A 23,428-nucleotide genomic window follows, 5' to 3' on the forward strand; every position below is an offset into this window, starting at 1 on the left:
CTGACTCACGAGCTCTCCAGTGACCTGGAACTTGGAAAGAATCATACCAAAAAAATAAAAACCACAGAAAATAGGTCAGCTGAGTAGGGAAGACTGTAATGGAGCAGCATGGGTGTGTCAGGTCGGAGTCAGGTTGGGCAGGAGCCGGCCAAGAATTAGATGAGAAGATGTCCTGCCCACACCTTAGTGCAGAGGGAGAAGGGGAAGGGAGCTGAACATCACACCCCACTGAGAAGCATAATTCTCCTTGGATGTGCTTCAGTCTGTGCTCATGGAGCCATCAGAAGACAACCTCCAGGAAGCCCACAGGTGGAGGATGGAGATAATGTAACCCACCTGTCCTCAGAGTGAGTATAGATGCATTGAGCCTCCTGGTGGTAGGGGAATGCCCAAGGGGCTCTCAGAGCTGCTTGCAGTCCATTTGGAAGTTTTCCTGGGTGAGAGGTGAGATCTGCGGGCAAGCTCCAGAGCTGCCTTCAGCAGCAGTTCAGCCAGATTATGTCTGCTTCTGTACCTGGAGGAGCTTTGAATAAATCAACACATTTGTAAGTACCTTGAAGATAACGAGGAGATGAATAACAGCCAGCAGAGATTTGTCAAGAACAAATCTTATCAAGCCAACCTAATTTCCTTTTATGCCAGGTTTTTGGGTGCAGGAGAAGCAGCAGTTGTCACGTAACTCAGCTTCAGAAGGGCTTTTCATGCTGCCTAGTTTTGTGCTGCTGGGAGGAAGTGCTGGCTAAATGGGCCACTGGGGTGATGGGGTCAAACCTGTCTGAAAAGAGAAACATGGTACTGGACGGGAGCGAAAAGGCATTTGGCAGGTGCTCGTGTTGAAATGGAGCTTGTTGGGAGCAGAAAGTAAAAGTTTGTTGTTGAAGTGTGCAGATAGCACGGACAGGTTGGAAGCATTATCAAAGCCAGCATGGCGATTTAGAGAGAGAGGCTGGGAAATGGGCTGAGAGGAAGCAGGATGCTGTAAAGACAAGTGCTTGTGCAAGAACTGCCCCAAGCACAAATTTAAGTGGGAGGGGAGCAACTGAGGCAGGGGCTGCCATCGTGACCCAGCAGCCAAATCTGAGCTCACAATGTCATGCTTTTGCAATGAATGAGGCCGACGTCATCCTAGAGATATTCACGAGCTCCAGAAGAAGCTGGGGAGAGTCCAGAGGAAAGTGCAGAAAATGACTGGTGGTCTGAGAAATGTGACCCACAGAGAGAGGCTGCAAGAACTCAGACTGTTTAATTTAGACAGCAGCCTAAGGAAGAGCTAAGCCTTGAGCTATGTAAAGGGCAATCTATGCCTGCAGGGTCTTGAGGCAGCAGTGGAGGCAATTCAGATTAGACAGGAAGGAATTTCCTCCAAGTACGTATGGGTCCACCCAGGAGTAGCCTGGGGGCGTGGGTAACTTCTGTCAACAGCAGAGGTCAATGTAGAGGCACTGGTTGAAGATTTACTGGAGATGCTCAGTGTGTTGTCTCTTTCAGGACAGCATTGGCTCAGATGAGGTCTTGGGAACTCTCTCTCTCCTGTTTTTCTGTGATAGCCAGGCAAAAGCAACCATGGTGTGAGCTGCACTTCGGGCAGGTGGCTTCCGTCCTGCGTGGTCTTCTGCTGCAAACGGGTGGCGGGGTAACATGCAAAGCAACCTACAGATGAAGCAAAGATCGAACACGTTCACACACACGCAACCTTCAGAGCTTCCCTGTGGCCACCCCATCTGGGCCCTTTGCTCACAACAACTATCTGGGACAGGGCCGGTGCTTGCCTGCCGGCTGTCTCCTTTGCTAATAATTAGTTGCAATCCAGGCTTCCCTGCAGGAGAGCCCCGTCCCCGTGGGGGAAGAAGCAAGGCTGCACGGATTAAGGAAGCTAATTAGCAGGAAAGAGAGCATTGGTGCTGAAGCCCCAACAGCCAACTTTGAAATCTAGATAAGGGAGCAGTATTTAATTATATACAATTAAAGCACCGCGTGTCAGCCCCCTGAGAACTGGCGGTCTTGGAGAGCCCTCCCGAAGGTGCTAATGAACAGACCTGAAGGTGGTGGTGGTGGATGAGGGGATATGCATTTGAAACTTCACCTGGCAAGCATATCTGATTAGAAGACCTTGGAAAATTCCACTGGGATACCAGCTCCTTATTTCTGTGGTATCCTCCCTCTGCTGGAGCAGGTAATGGGAATCCAATCCCATAGAGGGGTTAAATGGGGGGATTGCTCTGCTCCTCTGACACCTAAACACTGAGTGATGGAAACGTGATGAAGAGGAGACAAGGCTATCCTGAAAACATAAGGGAAATTGGAGAAGATCACAGGTATACTTGGCCTGAGGCAGAGAACAGCCTTTGTGGCCTTTTCTCCCAATGCTCAGGAGAAGCCTAACTGCAGGAGACAAAGCTCCTGTGCCTGTCAGACAGGGCCTCCTGGCATCTCCAGGGAGCACCACGCCGATGTTCCCCTTTGCTCCACGGTTCTGCAAGGTTCTCTGAGGTTATTTTCCCACGAGTTTGCTCAAGCCACTAACACAGCTACTTCCCCTTTGCCTTCTGAGCACAAATAGCCCCTGACCTCTGATCCCTTACCTTGCCCTCTCCATGCTAGGAAGGCAGTTTGCTTTCCCTGAAAAGTGCCTGCCTTGTGTTCAGATGCTGGCTGTTGTGCTCTGGGCTAGCAGAGCCAGTAAGCTTTGTGGGCGGCAAGAGCAGCTTTTACCCCAAAGGTGCTTCTGGGTATTAGTGTAGTAAAAAAAGATGAGGAAGGAAAGCTTGGATGGATCTGTATCATCTGGCAGAGAACTGCAGAGCCAACCTGAAGTTTTCTAAAAATCCTCTCCCTCAGCAACTACGTACAAACCCTTAAGAAAGGCTTTAGCTCAGCCTTGGGTGTGAAAGGAGGTGGTGCCTGTTTTAATTAGCAAATATGAAGTGCCTGAAGGCAGTAGGTTTGAAAAGCACAAGCAAAACCCTCAAGCTCCCTTTCCTGCATCCTTGTCTCCTGGTATTCCCCTCTCTGTCCTGGTCTTTGTCTCCAGTTCCTTCCAGGTCCATGTGCAGAACCTGTGGGTCACATTTGCAATGCTGTCACAGACAGCTTCCCTGGTGGTTTGGTTGCTTAAATCTCACAAGAGCTGCAAGCGATGCCAATGCCATGAGGTTTATTTTATTTGTCTGAGTGTTTCTGGTGATGTTTTCCTTTGCAGTGCCAAGAGCTAAACCCTCAGGGGGTTCTTCACTCATTGTGTTTTAGGTGAAAATTAAATTTCTTGTTGAATCCCAGAGCTCCCAGAGTTGGGGTTTTAAGAAAAATGCTGAATAGAATCCAGAGAGCCCTGTCTGGCCCTTGCTGTGCCAGGGGAGAATTTGCTGTGTTTCTTGGGGGAGAATTGTTCTCTATTCTCCACCCTGCAGAGCTGAAAGGGAAGGTGAGAGGCTCCTCAGTGCCAGTTTTCCTGGGCCTAGAATGAATGAGTGCCTTGGTCTCTTGCGAATATACAAACAGATTTCTACAAAGCACTTGCTAATGAACTGAAACAGCAGTTTGTCCTTTCAGTGATTTGCAGGGAGTCAGTAAAAGACTTGACCTGGGGAGCTCGTTACGCTGCTGAAGCAGTGCATTTTTAGTGGAGATCCTGGGATGCTGTTGGAGAGGTTTGGCAGCACAGGGAGGAGACCTGTGAGAGCAGACATCGATCGCCTCCATGCCAGGCTGTGCTGGTGAGGGCGGCTTTGATTCTCAGCCCTGATCATTGTAATCTCATGGCAAGGCTAATTGCATGCTGGGACCATCTATGGCCGGGTCTCGGGTGCAAATTGGAGGAGAGGAGAGTCCATCAACAGGGTGAAGGCAGCACCACAGCAGCCTACCTGGACCCTTTGCCATGCACGTGGTACAAAACAGACACCTGGAAAATACATGATAAAAAAGGAAAAATCGCATTTGCATGAGAGCTTCCCCCCAGCTGCAAGCGAGTGCTTGCAGAGCTGCAATATGTTTGGGTTCATGTCCAAAAACCCCTTGTCCCACTGAAGCCGAGAGCAAGGATGGGCTGCTAGTGTTAGCGATAGCTACTTGTGAAAAGCTGCTGGGCTCTTGCTACAGTAAGAGTTTGACATCCATGTCTTAAATTCACTGAGCAAGTATTGCACAAGTTTCAGCTTCAGTGTGCTTGCAGGGAGAGCCCTGGCTTGGCACTAGGCAGCCTCGGTAAAAGCAATAAGGAAAAGAGAATTCTTTGGGCCTTGCCAAGAAAAATCACCATCAAGGCCAACTTGATTTCAAATGGTGCATGGAAAAGGGAGAGCTAAAGTGGTTTGAACTGTCCTGTTATTGATCAGCGTTTTGGTGCCAACGTAGCCACACTTTGTGTGAGTGGCTATATCCATGTACCCATAAGAGTCAAAAAAAGGAGAAAGGTAATGTGAAAAGCTCCATATTTGCGATTGTGCCTTCTGTCCCAGCTAGAACAGAAGTTTAAAATTACTTTGCTGTAAATCAGGGAAAAATACTGATCTTTGCGAATAGTATTTACCTAGGGAAGAAAGCTTTACTTTTGAGGAAAGTTGCAAGTGCATAAATTAGTTTGGCAGTCTGAAGAAATTAACTGAAGTAAGAATTGTGATTTTTTTTTTTTTTTTAATTTATCGCTTCACAGAAAATTCAAGTTACGGCTTGAAACAAACTTTCATTCGTTGACTCTGGGCACTTAAGCGGGGTCTGAATTTCAGGCTAATGTGTTTTTTTTTTTAAAACAAAAAAAAACAACAAAAAAAACATGGCAGAAGTCAAAGCAATAACACTTCGGGATCTCAATGTCTCTGCAAAAAAAAAAAACAGTAGGTTGAAAAGGTATATATTATGTCGTGCAGCTTGTGCAACAGCTCCTTGCAAGCAGTGAGTTGCTTCTAGCACCCTCGTTATGTGACAGAAAATCCTGCAAAGGAGCGTGGAGGAGTTGCAGAGCTGCTTTGCACCCGGAGCTGAGCGTGGTGGTGATGTCCACCAGCAGCTGTGGGGAGTAGGGAACAGAGCCCTTTGGATTGTGGCATGAGCTTTATTCGTTTATCTCCTCTTGAGCCTCAGCACATGTACTAATTAGAGGGGAACTGGTGAGCTCTGCTAACGCATTTGAACGCGGGTAGCTTTAGGCTTGCATTTGGATCATTAAAAATGAAGCAAAAATGATGTTCTCTTTGCACCAGCTGCTGTGAGCAGGGGCCTTGATTTGGCAGCGGTTAGCTCCCCGGCACAACGGCACTAATGACTGCTAACAGGGAAAGAGACGTGTGGCATTAATGCAGTAGGGTGGTGTGGGCCTACTGAATGAAAAGGGCATGCAGAGACTGACCGGGTTGTGAGCTTTCCCCTCGCCCGTGGGTTTTCTCTTCTCTGATTGCCAGGCCCGGTAAACCCCCCAGGGAAGCCCACCTCGTGTCTCCTGAGGATCTTCTCTGCCTGCTGGTGTGTCCAAGCAGCCCAAGTGACACCAGAGTGAGGTTTAATTCTTCACGGTGGGATCTGGCTGCTGGCTGCAGGCAGGCCGTGTTGAGATGGAGGCCATCAGTTTTGAAAAGCCAGTGACAACCTGCGAAGGAAGGCTTCATCTCACAGCTGATCTAAACTATGAGCACGACACAGCTACGTGCGTGGAGGCTGCTCGAGGTGGGCTGCACAGGTCATTTCGGTTACGTCCCTGGGGGACAGGCATTGTACAGGAGTGCTGGTTTTCAATCCTACAACAGCTGGGCCTAAGGAAATGTTTGACTGTGGGTTTTTCTTCAGAAGTTCCTCACTGCAATTTCTCCTCTCAGTGAAAATTGGAAACTTATCACAGAAGCTCACTTGTTTTTCATTTTAAAAAATCTAGAGAAAGAGGAATCACAGAGACTATACAGGGTTATTTGGTTTGTTTTTAGAGAAGACACCTGGGGCAAAATAAAATGTCATCCTTGCCTACTCCTGTTCTCAGAGGCAGAAACCCACATTGCAACACGGACACCAGCGACTTGTAGGAATTTCCTGAGCTGGGCAGGCCCCGTGCCAGGGTCCCGCTGTAGAGGTGAAGTCACATCAGCTGGGGTTCAAATGTGATGGAGGAGGAGGTATGAGTTATGTCAGAGCTTTCATTATCTAATTCCTCATTGTCAACCACCTTCTCTCATCTCCGTACGTAATTGATGTGGTGGCAAATAGTTCTTGCCTTCTGGAAGCTGGCTGCCTTTTGAAATGCTCTCACCAGAGATGTGTTTTTTTCAGGCTTGTACTTCTTCCTCATTATCTTGTCAGCTGGGAGCAGAGTGGAGGAAGGAGAACATATCATCAGGGGAACAGGAGCCTGCTCGCTCTTTGCCCTCTAAATGGGGGTGCCAGGGTTTCGGGAGCAGCTCCTGGCAGGCGGATGGAGAATTCCCATCCCTGGCAGAAGAGGTGTGAGGGTGCTGCAGCCTGGCAGGGGGCAGCCAGCTCAGTGACTGCTGGGGCTGGAAATGCCTTCAAGCAGGAAGGCTTGTGGCTCGTCTTGTGGCTGTTCTCGTTTGTAGGCTTCACGGCTGTTCCTTCAGCAAAGGAGCTCTTTGGAAATCTCAAAGCTATCGGCTGCAGACAAAGGCAGCTCATTTTTTAAACTCTAGTTGAGTATAAAAGAAGAGAAACCTTTTTTTTTTTTTTTTTTTTTCCCTCCCCGTAGCTAAACCCCTGGGTTTTATCTGCTGAAATTTCAGAGAGAAAATCCAACTACTAATCCAACCGGTGGCCAGAGATAACCAGGCTTCTGAGGAGGGCAGAAAAGATCACATCTGACAGCAAAATGGCTCTAGAGCAAGTGGGGAAGCTGGGAAGGGTCAGCAGGCATCAAGGTGTCACCACACCATAACCCTATTTTTGCTCCTCTGGGGTTGGAAAACAGAATACTGCCTTCTTCCCAGTCATCTCTTTCCTTTCCTCCTATTGACCTTGTGTCCAAACCCAGCTTCCCCTCTGTCCCCTCCACCCCCTTTTTGCCTGCTCATTTTCAGAGTTTCATGGTCTTGTGCCCCTCCCAGGTCCTGGAGAAGCAGGGTAAGGTGAGGGGGGAGCTGCCAAACTATAAGCTCCCATCTGCAAACCTGTGGATACATAGAAGATGGGTATTTTTAGCAGCGAAGAGAAGTGATTTGCAGACAGTCTGTCTCGAGGTGAAGCGGAGATGCCAGCACTTGAAGGCTGTGCACCCTGACCAGGTGGTTTCCTGGAAGATCTGCTGCGAGGTGCCAGGATAAATGCAGAACCCAGCTGGCAGCGGACCTCACAGGGACACTGTCATACTGCGGGAGCTGGGAGCAGCCCGGGGGCCACTGTCAGGTGCTTTGCACCCTGCATGACCCCTCTATAGTATCCTGGGGAGGATGTAAGGGACTGCCCCAAAGCTTCACTTTCGTGCTCAGAACTAGACAAAAAGCAGCATGTCAGAATTACTGTCTTCACCTTCATCATCTCAAGATGTTTCTGTGGCCAAATATGCACTGTGATGCAGCCCACATAATCATTACCAGCAAAAGCTGTGGTGGTTTATTTTTATTTGTTTATTGTTATTTTAAACTGCAGCTCTCAAGCCAGCCTCTTCTTCCTCGCCGTCACTGCAAAGAGGCTCGTCGTGTTTGATGGTTTTTTCTGCCCCATGAGCTCGCCGTTTGCTGTGGCAAAGCCAGTTGATTTTAGCGGCACTTTGGCATTGATTGAGATCAAAACCTGGGTGGTTGGTGGTTTTGTGACTGTGCTCTGCTGAGATGCAGCGTGAGTTACAGAAAGAGAAACAAAAGAGGGCTTGTGTTTAAATAGAAACAGTTCTCGTGGTTTTGTCACCGCATATGGCAGGACATATGCAGAAATGAATTTGCTGCTGTTTGCCCGGTAACAATAAGCAGGTTGAGGCAGTATGTTAGGTCTCCGAAAAGGAAGCGTGCATTTTCTTTTATGATCTCTTGTTTTAAAAATTCAGATGTTCACTGCTGTTTTCTTGAAACAGAGTTACATGAAGTTAATTGGTAGCAGGGGAGGCATCCAGCCGCAGTGAAAAAGAAGCAGCCTGCCCGGGCAGGATTGGAGTTCATCTGCCTGTCGGGCTGCCTTATGGGACACCTTGTGCAGACTGATCTCTCAATGAGAACCAAGTGTCGTGGGCTCCAGCTCCAGATGAATGCACGCTGGCAAGCCCATTTGACCGGTTTACCATTAACGTTATGGGTGAGCTGTTGGAAGCCTACACAGAGTGGACTGAGAGCAGGGACGCCTGCTCTTCGCTTCTGAGCATGAAACCATCTCTGTGATGGAGTGCATGGGCTCAGCAGCATGACGGGGAAAGCTGCTGATATCTCAGGCCGAAGATAATGATTCTTCAAGGGCTATGGACCCGTTCTCTTCCCCCATATCTGCCACGCTGGTTTTGAAGCCCATGTATCTGCAGTCCTACCTGAGCGTGCATCCCTACCCTGTGGTTCACCCAAGAGGTGATGGCCTTGCCCTCCCACTGGCACAGCAAAGCCAGAATCAGCACCTCTTTCAGTGTCACACTAAACCTGAAAGCTGAGAGGTAGGCAAAAATTTGCCAGCCAGAGGGAGGACAAAGCTGACATCTGGGGTGTTACATTAGCAAACTCTCAGCTAGGAGCAGAGGAGGGCAGCAAGAAACACCTCCATCCTGTTTCTGCAAGCCTGAACACCAGGAAAAAAAAAAAAAAACACTCCTTGCCAGTGAGCATTGTGCAAAATGCCCTGCCTCTGCCCAGCGGTGCTGCACTTCCAGAGACCCGTGGGTCACCCGATGACTTTGCAATGGTTAACAGAGCTTTATAATTCAGGACGGCATGAGGCAGGGGGCCATCTCTGTGTATTTCCAGGCACTGTTGCAGATGTGGCGGTGAGCGTGGCACGCTCAGACATCCATGGGAAAGCAGAGCTCTTCGCGCACGCCGCGTGGCAATCATGCCTCAAAGCTGATTGACGATGCGGGCTTGTTAATTTTAACAGAGGTTAATGGATCTCATTGCTAGGAACTTAGCATCCTTTTCTTTGACCATATATAGCCAAGGTATCAACTTACAGGCCTGGGGATTTCAGCTTTCTGTTTAGATTTTAGATGAAAGGCTGCAGTTGGAAGTGATCATTATAAATATTTCCCGCTATCTGGTAGCAGGCTAACTTCAGCCCCTTCTAAGGAATTCACTGGCATTGTCTTTTACAACCGCTGCCCCTGGCAAAGGGCGTTCGAGGGGAGTGTGCCTTGGAGCTGCCCAACCCCACGGTGCGCTGGAGGGACGGGGGCTGAGGCCCCGCATGGCCGTGGAGGACCTCTAACCCCTGTGCTGTGCCGCAGCTCTGTTGCTTTGCTGTGGGACTGCTGCTAGGGCAACGTACGCGTCTGGCATCACGCGCTCCGGCAGCACTCAAGAGCCAAAGAGAGACCATCAGCAGCGCTGCGAGGCTCTCTGCAAGCACCAGGAGAGGGGAAGCCACTGGGATCCAAAATCCTGGGCTTGTGAAGGAGATAGACGCACACGATGAAAAGGGCCACCTGCATCCTTCTCTGGTTTCTCCCGGAGCTGGGGACGGATGCTGTCCATGTGATGGGAATCCAAGGATTCATGGCCACTCCACACAGAAGGGCTAAAAAAAATATAACAGCAGCAAAATCAGTTAGAAATCCTGACTCCTGGGGCCTCTGGAAATTTGTGCCACAGAAATGCTGTACTCTTGTGCAATTTAGTGTCTCTGAAGAAGAATAAATCTGCTTTCAAAAAAATCCATCTGCATATTGCATGTATTTATAGTTTGCTGCAAGCCTTTCCAGTGAGAACTTTTAGAATTTATTTTAAATTAAAGTGACTAGCGTGACATACCACTACTTAGCCTTTTAACAAAAACATTTTAGTCTTATAAATACAGTTGCTATTATTAAACTCCAGGGAAAGCCAGCAAGCTGCTCCAAATAACATCCTTCTGGTTGCCTGCCTGAGCTCTTCTGATGCGCAGAACCAAGGCATTTGAACACCTTGTTGGAGGCCAGGATCGTATTTTCTGCTTCCATGATGGCTGTTGAAGCTTGTTTAAAACTTTTTTTTTTTTTCAATTTCCATTGCGTTATTCCTTATATTGTTTTTCTCCTGGTGGCACTTTCTGGCCTTCTGCTGGGAGGCAGCCAGAGACCTGTCTGTAAGTCAGCTGCTGGGACTGACTCTGAGGATGGCAGACATTATTGTCTGGGTTAGCAGAAGGTAGGGTAATTTCCATGCTTTTCCATGCCTGTAGAATGACATTTTAGGAAATCTCGGTCCCTTTGTTCTATCTGTGTCCATGGCTTTCAGAAATGCCCAGCAGGAGCAGGTTTTGGTACTCCAGTGTAAATAAAACCAAACAAGGTGCCCTCAGAACAGGGGACAGATTTTGACCTGTGATCAGCAAGACACAGGGAGGTCCTCCTTTTTGGGGACCTCCCTTCCTGGGTGACGGGGCAGAGAGTACCCTCAGCAAGTCTGCAAATGGCACAGGACTTGGGGGGACTGGCTGATATACCAGGACGTCGTGCTGGCATCCAGAGGGAGTTCAACAGGCCGGAGAGTTGGGCTGACAGGACCCTCATGAAGTTCAACAAGGAGGAGAAGTGCAAGGCCCTGCACCTACGAAGGAACAACCCCAGGCAGTAGGATGGGCTTTGGCACCCAGCTGGAGAGCAGCTGGGCAGAGAAGGGTCTGGGGGCCTGAACACGAGGCAGTGGTGCGCCCTGTCTGCAAAAAAAAGGCTGACAGCTTCCTGGGCTGCCAGCAGGTGGAGGGAGCTGATGCTTCACCTCTGCTCAGCACTGGTGAGGCCACACCTGGAGCGCTGGGCCCAGGCCTGCACTTCCCAGTACAAGGGAGACCTGGACATACTGGGAAGAATCCAACGTAGGGCTACCAAGTGATGAAGGGGCTGGAGCACATCTCCTATGGGGGGAGCCTGAGTGAGCTGGGGCTGTTCAGCCTGGAGAAAAGGAGGCTTGGGGGGATCTCAGCAGTGTGTATAAATCCCTGAAGGCAGGGTGCAAAGAGGACAGAGCCAGGCTCTGTTCAGCGGTGCCCAGTGCCAGGACAAGAGGCAGTGGGCACAAACTGGAACACAGGAGGTTCCCCCTGACCATCAGGAAGCTCTTCTTCACTGTGTGGGTGACGGAGCCCTGGCACAGGGTGCCCACAGAGGCTGAGAGATCTCCTCCTAGGGGATCTGGATGTGATCCTGGGCAAACAGCTCTGGGTGGCCCTGCTCGAGCAGGGGGTGCACCAGATGGCCCCAGAGGTCCCTTCCCAGCTCAGCTATTCTGGGATTCTCCAATTCCAAGGAACCAAGAGGTTAAAAGGCAGAGAGCCAACAGCTTGGGTTAATCCCATCTCTTAAACATTGGTGTTTTCCCAGTTTGTTCCAAAACCAGAGCTGAGCAGCTCTTCCTCGTGCAGCCTTTAAGTCTGTGTGGCTGCTAAGAGAGGGAGGAGGCAATAAATCACTTCAGCCAAAGGCATGGACCCATCCAGTCACTTAATTAACGAGGGGCTTTCTCCTTATTTGTAACCTCCTTTCAAAGCAAATGAGTGTGACTGGTGATGAAAGGAAACATATGCAATAGTTTAAAAATAGATGTCAGGGTAGTGAGGAAAATCATTGCCCTGCTGTGTGTAGTTGAAGACAGCATTCAGCATATCCCGTTTGCCTGATGCTCTGTGAATGGGAATGAACCTGAATGCATGGGTGCTCCTGCCCCAAAAGTGTCCCTCTGTGTGTTGCCTAAACATAAAAACAGATCTTGCCTTCCTGACTTTACGGGGGGAAATTGAGGCACAGGGATCTGGGACCAGCCCATGGGAAGGCCCTGGTGTGCATCGTTGCTCCAGCTGCCCAGCCAGCTGGGGGCTTTGGGGTGAGCTCTCTGCCTTTCAGTTCCCCACTAGTGGGGCTGTCAAGCAAGAGGAGAGAAACAGCAGCCATGTCATGCCTCTTTCTGGTCAGCCCATATCCCTTAATGTGCATTATAAAGAAAAAAACAAGGCAGCCTCCAGTCTCAGGAGCTTGGTGACCCCAAATTATACACCCAGGAGATATGGGGCTTTCCAAAAACTTGTGAATGTTTGTTTGCTGAGCCTCACAAGGATCCATCTTCATCAAGCAGGACAGCTAGGGCACTGGGCAACAGAAACACAGAGCACAATGGCCCACAGCAGTGTGGATCCCTGGTGTCCCCTTGCAAAGCCAGGATTTTCTGCCAACAGAATCATAGAATGATCTAGGGTAGAGAAGACCTTCAATATCATCAAGTCCAACCATCAACCTGACCCACTGAGTCCCATCACTAAATTACATCCCTTAGTGCCAGGTCCACACATCTCTTAAATACCTCCAGGGGTGGGGACTCCACCACCTCCCTGGGCAGCCACATGTTGGAAGTTGGAAGCATTAAGATTTTAGCTTTTATCTTTCTGTCTGGCATGGGACATTAAGAGGTATCAGGAGGCTTCTGTGGAAACCTTTTTGTTTGCTTTGTCCTTATTCCAGGTTTTCCTTTCTTTCTATTTTCCTTCTTAATTCAGAGAGTTTAAAGGACTTGTAAATATTATGTTTCAGAATTAAAAGCAGACAAACTTATTCAGTCATGTTCTGAAAATAGCCAGGAGTTGGCGATTCTGGGGTAGCATCCATCCCTATCTGAGCTCATGCACTTTTCTCCGGTCCTTCCCCAAGTGTCTGTGCCTACATATAGGATCTGTCCCCAGGCAGGCACTCGCCTGCTGCTCTTCTTGACATACATAACAGTGCCTGGCACTGGTACTGCCAGAATGATCGGGGCAATTCCATGTGCAAACCGGAAAAAAAGCAAACACTCAAGCATGTATGGGGGAAAAAATTAGTTAATCTCTGTGACGATTACTTTATTATTGTTTTCTAGCCCTGGAGGTTTTGTGATGGTTCACGAGATAAGAAAAGTCTTTTTGCCGTATATGCAGCATTTAGTAATCTGCCTAGTAATTGCATTGGTTGTAAAGACGGTGTGCTAATAAGCATGTGTGCAGCTGGGATGCAAAAACCAGAGCTAATCCAGCTGGGGGTGCCGAGCAATAGGCAGTGCAGAAGTAATGATTATTAATAGTGTGTGTTGACTTAGGCTGATAATGCCCCAGAGCCTTCATTCTCCGTATCTCACCAGCGGTAAATGGATGCTTGGTGCGGAAGACAAATAGCATGTAACTAGGAAACTGCCCACCACTAGACTTCCTTCATATATTTATATAAGGTAGTGTGTCCCAAGAGGCACAAGTTCACCAGGGTGGAGGCTTTGGGATGTATTTGGAGCTGAGGGCCACCAAAATACCAGGGCAGAGGATGGCACCCTGCTTCTAATGATTTTCGTTGCACAAAGGACTGTGGAACTGTGTTCGGACGTGATAAATGTAGACACAATGCGATGTGTGGGCAGGAGCAAGGCAGGTTGCGTATGGGGAGGGCTCTTGTCTGAGTTAATTATTCCCAGAACCAGAAATAATTAGTGCTGAGCCCTATTTTTGGAAGCAAATGCAAGATGAGCTAGAGAAATATTAAACAGGCAAAATTATTATACAGTCTGAAGGATAGAGCTGGTTGAAAAGGGAGACAAGAAAACTGAAAAAATACAGAACCTCACAGTGTGTGGGGGAAAAAAAAAAAAAAAAGCTAGATTAACCCAGGAAAAATTCCTAAACCAACCCAAAACCTAGATACTTCACATTTTCACTTTCTGGCTATTATTCCATCTTGCCAGACAGGATGATCGGTGACTGTCAAAGTCACAGGGAAGGTTGGGGAAGAAATTCTTCGCTCTTTTTATTTATTTATTTTTTATTATTATTCTAATTCTTTCTTAAACTTTTCTCATTTTCTAAACTTCATCTGTTCCAAAATTCCTTGGGTTTGTGGGAAGAAATTTCTGATATGGCAAATGTCAAGTAAAACCATGGCTGTTGTAACTTTATACAGTTTCAGAATTTCTTCAGCTTTAGAAGGTCTCTAGCTATAAGAAGTGGGAGAGTAGTTTTTCCCTTTTTTTTCCTCCATTATTGGCAGATTTAAAAAATTAATGAGATGATGGAAATAAAATAAATGGGTAAGAAAGAGAAACAATGAGGACTTAAAGCAATGGAATAGGAAGCTAAAATTTGATTCTTAAACATTTTATTTTGAGGATGGTGACGGCTTGAAATTTTCAGCTAAGAATTGCAAGATAACTTCCATGGGGGAAAAAAAAAAAAAAAGTTTTTAACGAGACATTTTTGGACAGCTCTGATAGTAACCTTATTCCTCTGACGAAAATTGTGGACATTTAGAGGAAATAATGAATTTTTCCCTAAGCCAGAGCAGCAAGTGGATTTGACACAAATTCAATGATCTACTCTGCTTTGCTTAAGGATCCAAGATCTCTTAGATTCAAGAAGAAAGCTGGGAAAAACTCCCTCCATAAGGGCAATTAGTACTTCGGAGAGAATATTTAGAGCCAGAACTGTCACAAGCAGAGGTATCTGATTGTAGGGCACTACTTCTCAGATCACACGAGCTGATACTGCAGTTGATAAAAGCAAGCAGCTGAAATGTGAACTCTGGTATGTAGAAAACTGGCCTTATTGCTCTCTTGATCTGGGTTTGATTGCTTAGGGGACTTGGGCCTCTCTTGACCATACTATTAGGTTGTTATCAACAACAAGTTCTCACCTTGTCCTGGAGCTTGTTCCCCTTACTGTAGGGGGGACCTCCTCATTGCCACAACCTGGTTAGGGTTGGGGTGAAGGCCACATAGGAAGCGTTCTCCACCACCTAGGCAAAACTAGCTATGGCATAGCCCTTGTACTCTGTTCTACACATTGCTGTGGTAGCAGCTGAGCCAAACATCTTGTCCCCTCCTTTCACCCAGGAAGGAGCAGCTTAGGCTCCTTCTGCAGATGCCCTAGGCCAGACTGGCATCTCCGTCACCACTCGTGCAGCTGTGCCAAAGGTGTCCACAGCACAGCAGCAAGTTGTGTAGATGACCCATTAGCTCGTGCCAGCCCTGCTCCAGGCCATAGCAATGCCTGCAGAGACACGGGTTATGCTGGAGAGAGCTGCTTTTTCTTCCTTGCTTGGACTCAAGAGAAGAGAAACATCCTCACTGAGATGTTTCTAGGACGGGAAACCAGGAGGGAATCACATTTGCAGGCCCATCTCAGAGCACACGGATGTTCAGATGGAGTGATACACAAGGGATAAATACGACCCTCACTTTTAAACTCGTCTGGGCTGTCTTTGTATGTCTTCCCCACACCAGACAAACTGTTTTTGTGACAAGACTGGCTGGACCAAGGGCCTTGGCAGCTGGGATCTCACAAACCTTGTCTGTACAAGATGGAGAACACAACCACAGACCACCACAAATGACTGGGCCTCTTCCATTTGATATTTAATACAAACTGACTAAAAGCTTGTGTGTAAACTGAGCACAGCAGTGAGTAGCTAGAACTGCAGCTGTAATGGTGGAAGTAATTTTTTTATTACTTAGACTTATGAATATGTCTCCCAGATCACATGCATGCCCATGGAGAATGGAAATGAGGGACCATTTGGGGAGCTAGCGAACAACTGCACTCCTCTGAAAAACCTTCATATTTGAGGATAGGGGATTTTACCTGTGAGCCTGCATACTTGGTCAAGCATCCATGGGGTTTCTGTCATGGGAGGCCCTAGGAAGATGCATCATTGGTTTTCACAAGTTGAAAACAACCAAAATTGCTTTTGTTGCCGAGTAAGTGGTTTGGATCTCATTTTCCCACTGCATATTGTACCTTGCAGACTAAAAAAGACATGAGAAATAGAAGTGACTGATTTTTCCATTCCTTAAGCTGCCTCCACGTGGGTTGATTGCTCAGGGGATTTCAAGGCAGACTGAAACACAGACAAATGCTGGCTTCATGTACACTCTTAAATATTGCTGTGTTTTGAATTTTGTTAGAAACTTGGCAGACTTTTGCTCGAGCTCTAACTTCCTTTTCTGCCTTCAGTTTATCAGCTGCCATAATTTCAGATGCACAACCACAGTGTGCAACCATTTAGCTCAGCACGCATGAGCAAGGGAAGCACTCTAAGAACATATCTGGTTAAAGTACTCGTCATATTAGTAGCTGGCAGCCAGGGCAAATTAGACCCAAATTGGTACATTGCACAACTGAGGAAACTCATTCTCCGGCATGTCTTATGCCATCAATCCTACTGTGCTTGGACAGGAAGCTTAACTGCTCGGGAAAAGGCCAGGATCTTCTCTCACTTGTATTCTCTGAGCTCTGCCCAAGGAGACCTTGGGTGCATATATACCCAAGGGCATATGTATTCAAGGCAGAGGGTGTAATAAAATAGTGCCTCTGACAGAATGTAAATTCAGCCTTGTGATCTTTCTGAGCTGACTGCAGCCCTAAATCCTGCCGATGAGGCAGCCATAATTCCTTTTGCGAGGCACCGAAGACAGATGCGCAAATCCTAGTCCAGCACGGAAAATAGGTGTTTTTCCATTGCTCCAAAGAAGATTTTGACTTGTGAAACCAGAGTTCTTCACTTGGTTTTGCTGCAGCATGTCCTGTTCAGGGTCAAAAATGGGGGATGTCAGATATTGCTGGTTCTGGCCGTAAACACCCCTGCATTGGACAATTAGGTCTCACAAACGTTTGGGGATGGGGAAAAAACGAGCAAGGTGCGGAGAAGAGATGGGTGCAAACCAGTTGTGCAAGGGAATCGGTCCCTCGTGAGCAGCACCAGCCCTCACCACTTTGATGACCTAAAGGCAGGACGGAAAAAAAAAAAAAAAAGCTGACTGATAACTGATGAAGCTATTAATGTGACGGGATGGTTTTTTGAGCATGGTCCAGACCACAGCATGTTTGGGAGTCATTGGCAGCTTGCCATCTGCAAGGGAGATATTCGCGGTCTCCCTCAGTGCAAGAGGGAGAAATTCCCTGTTTGCTTTTTTGCTTCCCACACAAACAGATCCAGCTGGTGTTCAGACTCCAGCTGGGGAGAGTTTGAGATGCACCTCTCTGAAGCAGCTTGGTTTTCTATGGGAAAGAGAGCTTTGACCACCATAACTTCTAGTGCCGTGAAGTATCCTTGCCTTGAACTCCCTCCAGCACAGAGCACGCACCACTGCCTGCTGAGTGCATCAAGGCTCCAGGAAAGGCTGGGAATCAGGGTATGTGTGACTGGTGACCGGGGGGACACAATGGCCATCCCATCCTGAAGAGGTCCTGCAGGCTGGAAGAAGTGTTCATTACCAACTGTAGCAAAAGTTTGTTTCTTCTGCAGCACCACAAGGGGTGTGCTAAGTGGCGCAAGAAGCTGTGCAACCCGCTGTAACGTCCCAAGCCATCAGCGTGGAGTCACCGCCTGGGGACTTGTTGCAGCCATGAGAACGGGCAGTCCTGCTGACCCTGTGGCCACGCCAGCATCAGCCTCGCAGGCAGGACGAAACCTTCCAGGAGGACAAAGCCTTCCAGGAGGGTGGTGTCAGTTTGCTCCTGGTCTGGCAGGTTCTGTCTTGGACTCTTGTGAAGCCTGATTTCTCCACGGTCTTGGCAGCCTCCTGTGCCATACCTGAAGCAGCTAGTATGCTGCATCCCCCTGCATCCCCCGCTGTTCCTGATGGCACGGCATCCAGACGGAGGAGAAATATGTTAGCCCACTGTTATCTTGACCACTGGTGTTGGTCAGCTGCTGGCACCTTCCAAGGAAGAAGGCAAGAGCAAGCCTGTGGGTGCCAGGGAAAACAGAGATCACCCAAAAGGTGGGGACACAGTTGTGCTTCAGGGACCTGCAGCACACACCTGACTAGAGGAAAGCGAGGGCTTTTCATTCATGCTCGTTCCCTCGCTCTGCTTTCCTTTATTTCACCCTGCTAATTGCTCTGCCACAGCACGTTATTATCCTGGTTTATCACCCAGCTGGTGGAAGCTGGGACAGCCTCCCAACCTGCCTCAGAGAGGAGTTTCTCCAGAGCAAACCAGGCAATGTCTGGGAGAATAAACTAAGAAATAAAGAGAGCTGGAGAGCCTGATATGTTTGGGGTTTGATGGTGCAGGATTAGGAAGAGCCCATGCGCCCCTGCCTCCCTTGCTGCTGGGACTGCCTCGAAGCTGAGAGCCCGCTGTTGTAGTGCCAGAAAGCAGCCCCTAGAAAGGAGGTCTCCTTGCAGCCTGCCCCCCCGCGCTTCATTCCTGAGAAATTAAAGCAAATTCTGGGAAAGCAGCCGGGTGCTGGAGACCTTGGGAGATGTGGCTCAGAATGTAAATGCCTTGGCTTTTTGGTCTTTGAGTCACACGCACATCCCAGCCATGGCACCCCCGGGAAATCCCCAGCTCCCCTGGTGAGCTCCACGCATCTGTACGTTTTGCTGCAAATGCAATTCATTAATTAGGGCTGCCTTGATGAGCTAGGTTTGGGGGTGGCTGCACGCTGCTCGGTGTCTCTGTGTCTCAGACTGCGAGGGAGCAGGTGCCTGAGACTTAATGCACATGTGGGGCAGATCCTGCATGTGCAGCAGAAGTTTCCACGTAGCAAGCAAACACTTCAAAGATGCTGACCCAAATCCCACAGGAGAACAAGGCAAGATTTTTGTTGGCTTATCTGTGTGTCTGCATAATTCATGCAATTCAAAGTAGGGAGTAGGTTACGTGGGGACCCGTCTGCGACTGTGGCTCTTTCAAGATAAACCAGAGTGGAGATAGCCTGGGGAAAAATCCTGGGAGATGAGAGAAGCCGGGCGAACAGCCAGGGAGGCTCTGCTGAGGAAGCAGCACGGGTGGACTGGGGGTGGTGCCTGCATGGGGTCGGAGGAGGGGGTGCTTGCAGCTTTGGCACCCCGCAGCACATGGGTTCACCCAGGGCCTTGTCGCACCACAGGACAAGTGCAGGAGCCCCTCTGCAGATATTTTGTTCCCTGAATTTCAACAGCATTGCACAGGATGTAAATCAACATGGCTTTCCAAGGCGTAGGGCAGCGCCTCAGGCTGAGTCTGTCTTTGAATTTGGGGGCATAACTATTCACAGTTGTGTGACCATTCAGGGTCCTGCACATCTGCGCATATCTAATGCTCCCCAGTGATAGGCATGTAGAATAACTCCTCTCTTTCAGGAGTAAGTGAAAATTTTGCCTTGTGTCACCAGGTTTTAACAGCTATTCTCATCCTTTTATCTGCGTCCCCTGAGACATGAGGAGCAGGGATGGCTCCGTACAGATGCGCTGCGGCACGAGCACAGGAATGAAATGATCTATCCAGTGCGTGATTGAGAGGCCCGGCTGGCTTACTCACCAAGCCCCTCATAAACCACTTGGTAGACTTCTGCTGCTGGTTTTGGGGGTTAACCACACATTTTTTTAGTCATGAGGAGGCGCAGCCTCTGCAGGGTGTTTTTGGGGGCAGTTTGATTTCATGTGTTTTCTGGAGCTGTGGTTTCTATTTGCACATCAACAAGTGTAAGTCTGCATGTTCAGGAAGAGCATAGAGGACGAGGACAGCCGCGGTGCTGGTCTGAAGCAGCGTGACCCAGCCTGGCCACGGCCCCGGGCCCCGCTGCATGGCCGTGACCTACATACACCCGCGCCAGCGGTGGACGTATTCCCAGACTTTTTAAAAGAGTTTGTTCCTCTTGGCCTCGCTGGGAGGAGCGAGGGAGGGTTTTTTGGGGCCAGGCTCAGTGCATCTTGTCTTAGAGGCACTCCTTAGTATGCGCTTTTTGCTGCGTAAATGATAAATAGCAAGTGCAGTATTAAACAGCCTGTGCGCTTACCAAGCCTCGTTGAGCACGTGAGACCTGAAGAGCGTGAAGGCCGTTTGCCTTTAAAGTCACACAGAATTTCTGACATGCCACTCTCCTTTGATGGGGGGAAGAAGCGAGGTTCAGTCCCTTGCTATTCCCTCTGCTCCTCCTGCCACGCCTCACTGGATCCTCTCTTGCACTGGACACCATCCTTTCTGTGACCTGGAGCTCCTCCTTGCACCACGACCACCACCATCTCCTCCTCCTTCAGCAGCCTACACAGGGACAGCTCAGGGCATGGCTCTGCAGGACCCTGGCCATGGGCACGGGCACGAAGAAAGCAGTGAAAATGTGGAAATGACAAGCATGCAGAGCTCAGCAGAGCTGGGACCAAGTTGCTTTCTGGCAGGGGACCTAGCAGGATGCATAACAAGGACGATGGAGGCACTGTTAGTGCAGTGGGTGACACCTGTTCGGCTAGCTCAGACTGCGTGCCCATGCATGGGTGCGAACGTAGGCAAGGAAGGGGGCAGCAGGATGATGCAGTTGGCTTTTCCATCTCTGCTTTCTGTGATTCGATGGCCATCGATCATTTTGGAGAGCTAATCGTGTTACTCCACGGTTCCAGGTGAATATGGAGCAGATCCCCGGGGATCTGACACGCTGCAAAGCAGGCAACCGTCTGCCAGGGTGTTATTGCATTAGCTAAGCATTTCTGTTTCTGTTGATGCATGCTCTGCTCTTGCATTGCTGCTGACAGCGCGTGGAGTAACACACAGTAGCGGTGAGGCGAGGCCGGGCAGCCTGATTCAATTTCGTTGTTTGCTTGTGGAAGATTCATGGGAGAGAGAGGGAGGGGAAAAATCCAGATGAAGATGAAAAATGACGTTGCAGATAAAGGCTACTGATGAATATACAGAGCTGGTCTTTAAATCAGTCTTCAGAGCCTGAAAGCAACACACACTCTCACAAACGCAAAGCCCAGGCTGCACATAATGGATTTTGAGAAAATGAGCCCTTGGCTCCCTCCTCCCAGCTTTACTTTTTAGAGAATGCCTTTCCTTCATTTTGGAAATGATTGCATTATCTCAAACTGCTTGTAAATCTTGTTAGCCAAGTAATATAGTTTGGACTAAATGTCTGTTCCTACATGGGCCCCGGGGGAATATGGAAAATAACCAACGCAGGCCTTTGTGAACTCCCACCATCTCTGCAAAGGAGACTCCTTTTTTTTTTTTTTCCTGATTAACCTCAGTTCTTTCTTTGGTGAGGCAGAAAGAGAAGCAGCAAGATTAATGAAAATTGCTTCAATTAAAGCCAGTGTTTTCTAGCTGTGTGTGCAGCCTTGCCACTGAACTCCTCACCAAACACAGAATTAATCAAACCGGAGCGCAGGCACTTAGCTACCCTGCGTGCATGTACACACACGTGTGCGTGTGTACAACAAGGCGCCTGCACCAGACGCATTTGCAATTGAAAGGAGTGGAGGAACAGAGACAACATGTTAATTTTCCTATTTATTATTTATGCATTTGAGAGTTTGCACCAGCAAAGCTCGGAGAGCTGCAACTGATGAGTTAATTGGACACCACAGCAGCATCGCTGGAAGAACTGCAAGCCCGAGGACAGAAATAGCAGCTGGGGCTCTAGGAGAGCGTGTCCGATGCGTGTTGATGTGCTTAGGGATGCAAAGTTATAGCTGATGCTCCTGCCCTAAAGGGAGGAGAGGCAGGGGGCTTCCCTGGGCCCCCCGACCTGCACAGGGACATGTTACAGGCATTATTTCTTCCCCAGCGGGGTGGCTGGACAGGAATGGCTATGCCCAAGCCCTGGATGCCCTTGTTCTGTACCAGGCAAAACTCAGTTTTTCTTGCTGGGAAACCCTGAGCCAGCTGTGGTGTCTGTTGTTCTTTCTGCAAGCGCTTACAGGACTTTGTAGCAAGGGGGTAGTGTGGCTGGGTGTCTAATGATGCTTCTGTGGCATGAGAGGAAAATATAGATGTATCCAAGGGCAGATGGAGCTAAGAAATGAAGCTATTTTACTCTGGAAACACTTCCCCACTACGGCAAACTGTTTCTTCAGGCTTTGAACCTGCTGGACATGGGTGTGAGCAGGTTTAGAGAGCACTTTCCCATAGGAAAGGCCAGGAAGACGTGACCTCTGTAAGCACGCCACGGGCTGCCTGCTTGCCCTCTGCAGCTTGCAAGTAATTTCTTTTCTGAACCAATCGCTTCTGGCTGAAATGCCCAGCCGTGAAGCACAAGGTTGAGAGCAGTCGATCCAGCGAGGGAGGATAGGGAAATAGGGCTGCCGTAGGATAAAAACCACTGACGGTCGAAATCTTATCCACTGGGAGCCAGGGGAAACCCTCCTCAGAGGGTTATGCTGAGTCTTACATGGACCAGAGAAAGCAAATTCAGTCATTCCCCTTATCCAGCAAATTCAACACTTCTTTTTTTTTCTGTCTGCAGACATAGCAATTTTTTTTTCTTAATTATTTGCATGGATTTACAAATTTCAATCAGCATCTGGATTCCTCAGGCTTTTCTTAGAACAAATTCAACTGTTGGCCACTGGGGTTAGATCAGCCTCTGCTAAATGAGCAGAGGAATTCCTCCTTACTCTGGGTACAGTCTGCCAGGTGAGTTTCCCAGACCTTGGCTTGCTTTCAGTTTTTATTGGGCACCCCAACAGCCAAGCTTTTTTCTAAACTTGCATTTAAAGTAACTTCATTTGCCACCTAAACATCTAATTCTTTGTTTAATCCTACTAATCTGCTGACCTCAAAAATACTTTGTCAGTTATTGCCACACTTTTTCATGCTTTGAGTAAGAATAGAAAAATCCTTTTGTTGCTCTTAAATCCATTGCTTTTTAATTTTTCCAGGAGATCACTTGCTCTTCTGTTAAGGAAGGATAAATGAGAAGTGTCAGGCAGACCTTTTATATACTGCTTTATCTTTAAGCTAAACAAATCCACTCTGTGCAGCCTGTCTTCCTATGGAAATGTCTACACCCCTTAATTAGCTGTCACCCTGGTACTGCTGTTGTCCCTTTTTGGGGCAGAATGACAGAAAGTGAATATGTGCCCTCCCTGCGGATTTACCAAATGGCATCATGCTGGTTTGATGCTATTTTTTTCAATCCACTGTTTCCATGTCCAAGGGTTTCTTTTCAGAGAGGAGATCTTCACTGGGCTGACTGCTTTTCACTAGCAGTTACAGCTTATTTGCAATGTAGAGCATGAAGGTGCAGGGTTTTATTGTTTTGTTTTGTTTTGTTTTGTTCCGTCAGTGTGTGCATTGCTTTGCATTAATTTCTGCAGACTTTGTCTTTCCACTTCCTTGCCCTTTGTGGGTACCTTTGAAGTTTCTCACAGTCTTCTCTGACCTTAAGTCAAATCTGCATATATATGTATATATGCATGTGTATGTATACATACATGTATATGGAGGGATGGGCATGTGTATATGTTTTGTTTTGTTTTTTTCTCAAAATTTTAAAAAATTTATGAAGCCCTGTATATCCTCCCATGCAACTGTATGACACCCTGCTGTTGAGCATGTCCTCATGAAAACTGACCATTTGTTCTTCCTCCTTGTTTTCCTCTTCCAAGCTATTTTTGAAGCCTTG

At 48.3% G+C, this 23,428-nt stretch overlaps 1 protein-coding gene and 2 long non-coding RNA genes across 9 annotated transcripts in view; 2 read left to right on the forward strand and 1 right to left on the reverse strand.

The window, feature by feature from the left end:
* The window catches only part of LOC310897970, a 14,886-nt gene extending 9,484 nt beyond the window's left edge, over positions 1 to 5,402 (reverse strand). The window contains exon 1 of the long non-coding RNA XR_014582862.1: positions 1 to 5,402. This is a non-coding gene — a long non-coding RNA (uncharacterized lncRNA).
* Positions 1 to 23,428, forward strand: part of SLC8A1 (solute carrier family 8 member A1) — a 108,587-nt gene that overhangs the window by 33,719 nt on the left and 51,440 nt on the right. The window lies entirely within an intron of this gene.
* Positions 428 to 23,428, forward strand: part of LOC310897972 — a 32,136-nt gene continuing 9,135 nt past the window's right edge. The window contains exons 1-2 of the long non-coding RNA XR_014582864.1: positions 428 to 545; positions 5,397 to 23,428. The exon at positions 5,397 to 23,428 is cut by the window's right edge and continues 9,135 nt beyond it. This is a non-coding gene — a long non-coding RNA (uncharacterized lncRNA). The remainder of the gene's footprint in view (positions 546 to 5,396) is intronic.

This window comes from Anser anser, assembly GCF_964211835.1.
Source record: "Anser anser genome assembly, chromosome: 3".
NCBI classification, from domain to species: domain Eukaryota; kingdom Metazoa; phylum Chordata; class Aves; order Anseriformes; family Anatidae; genus Anser; species Anser anser.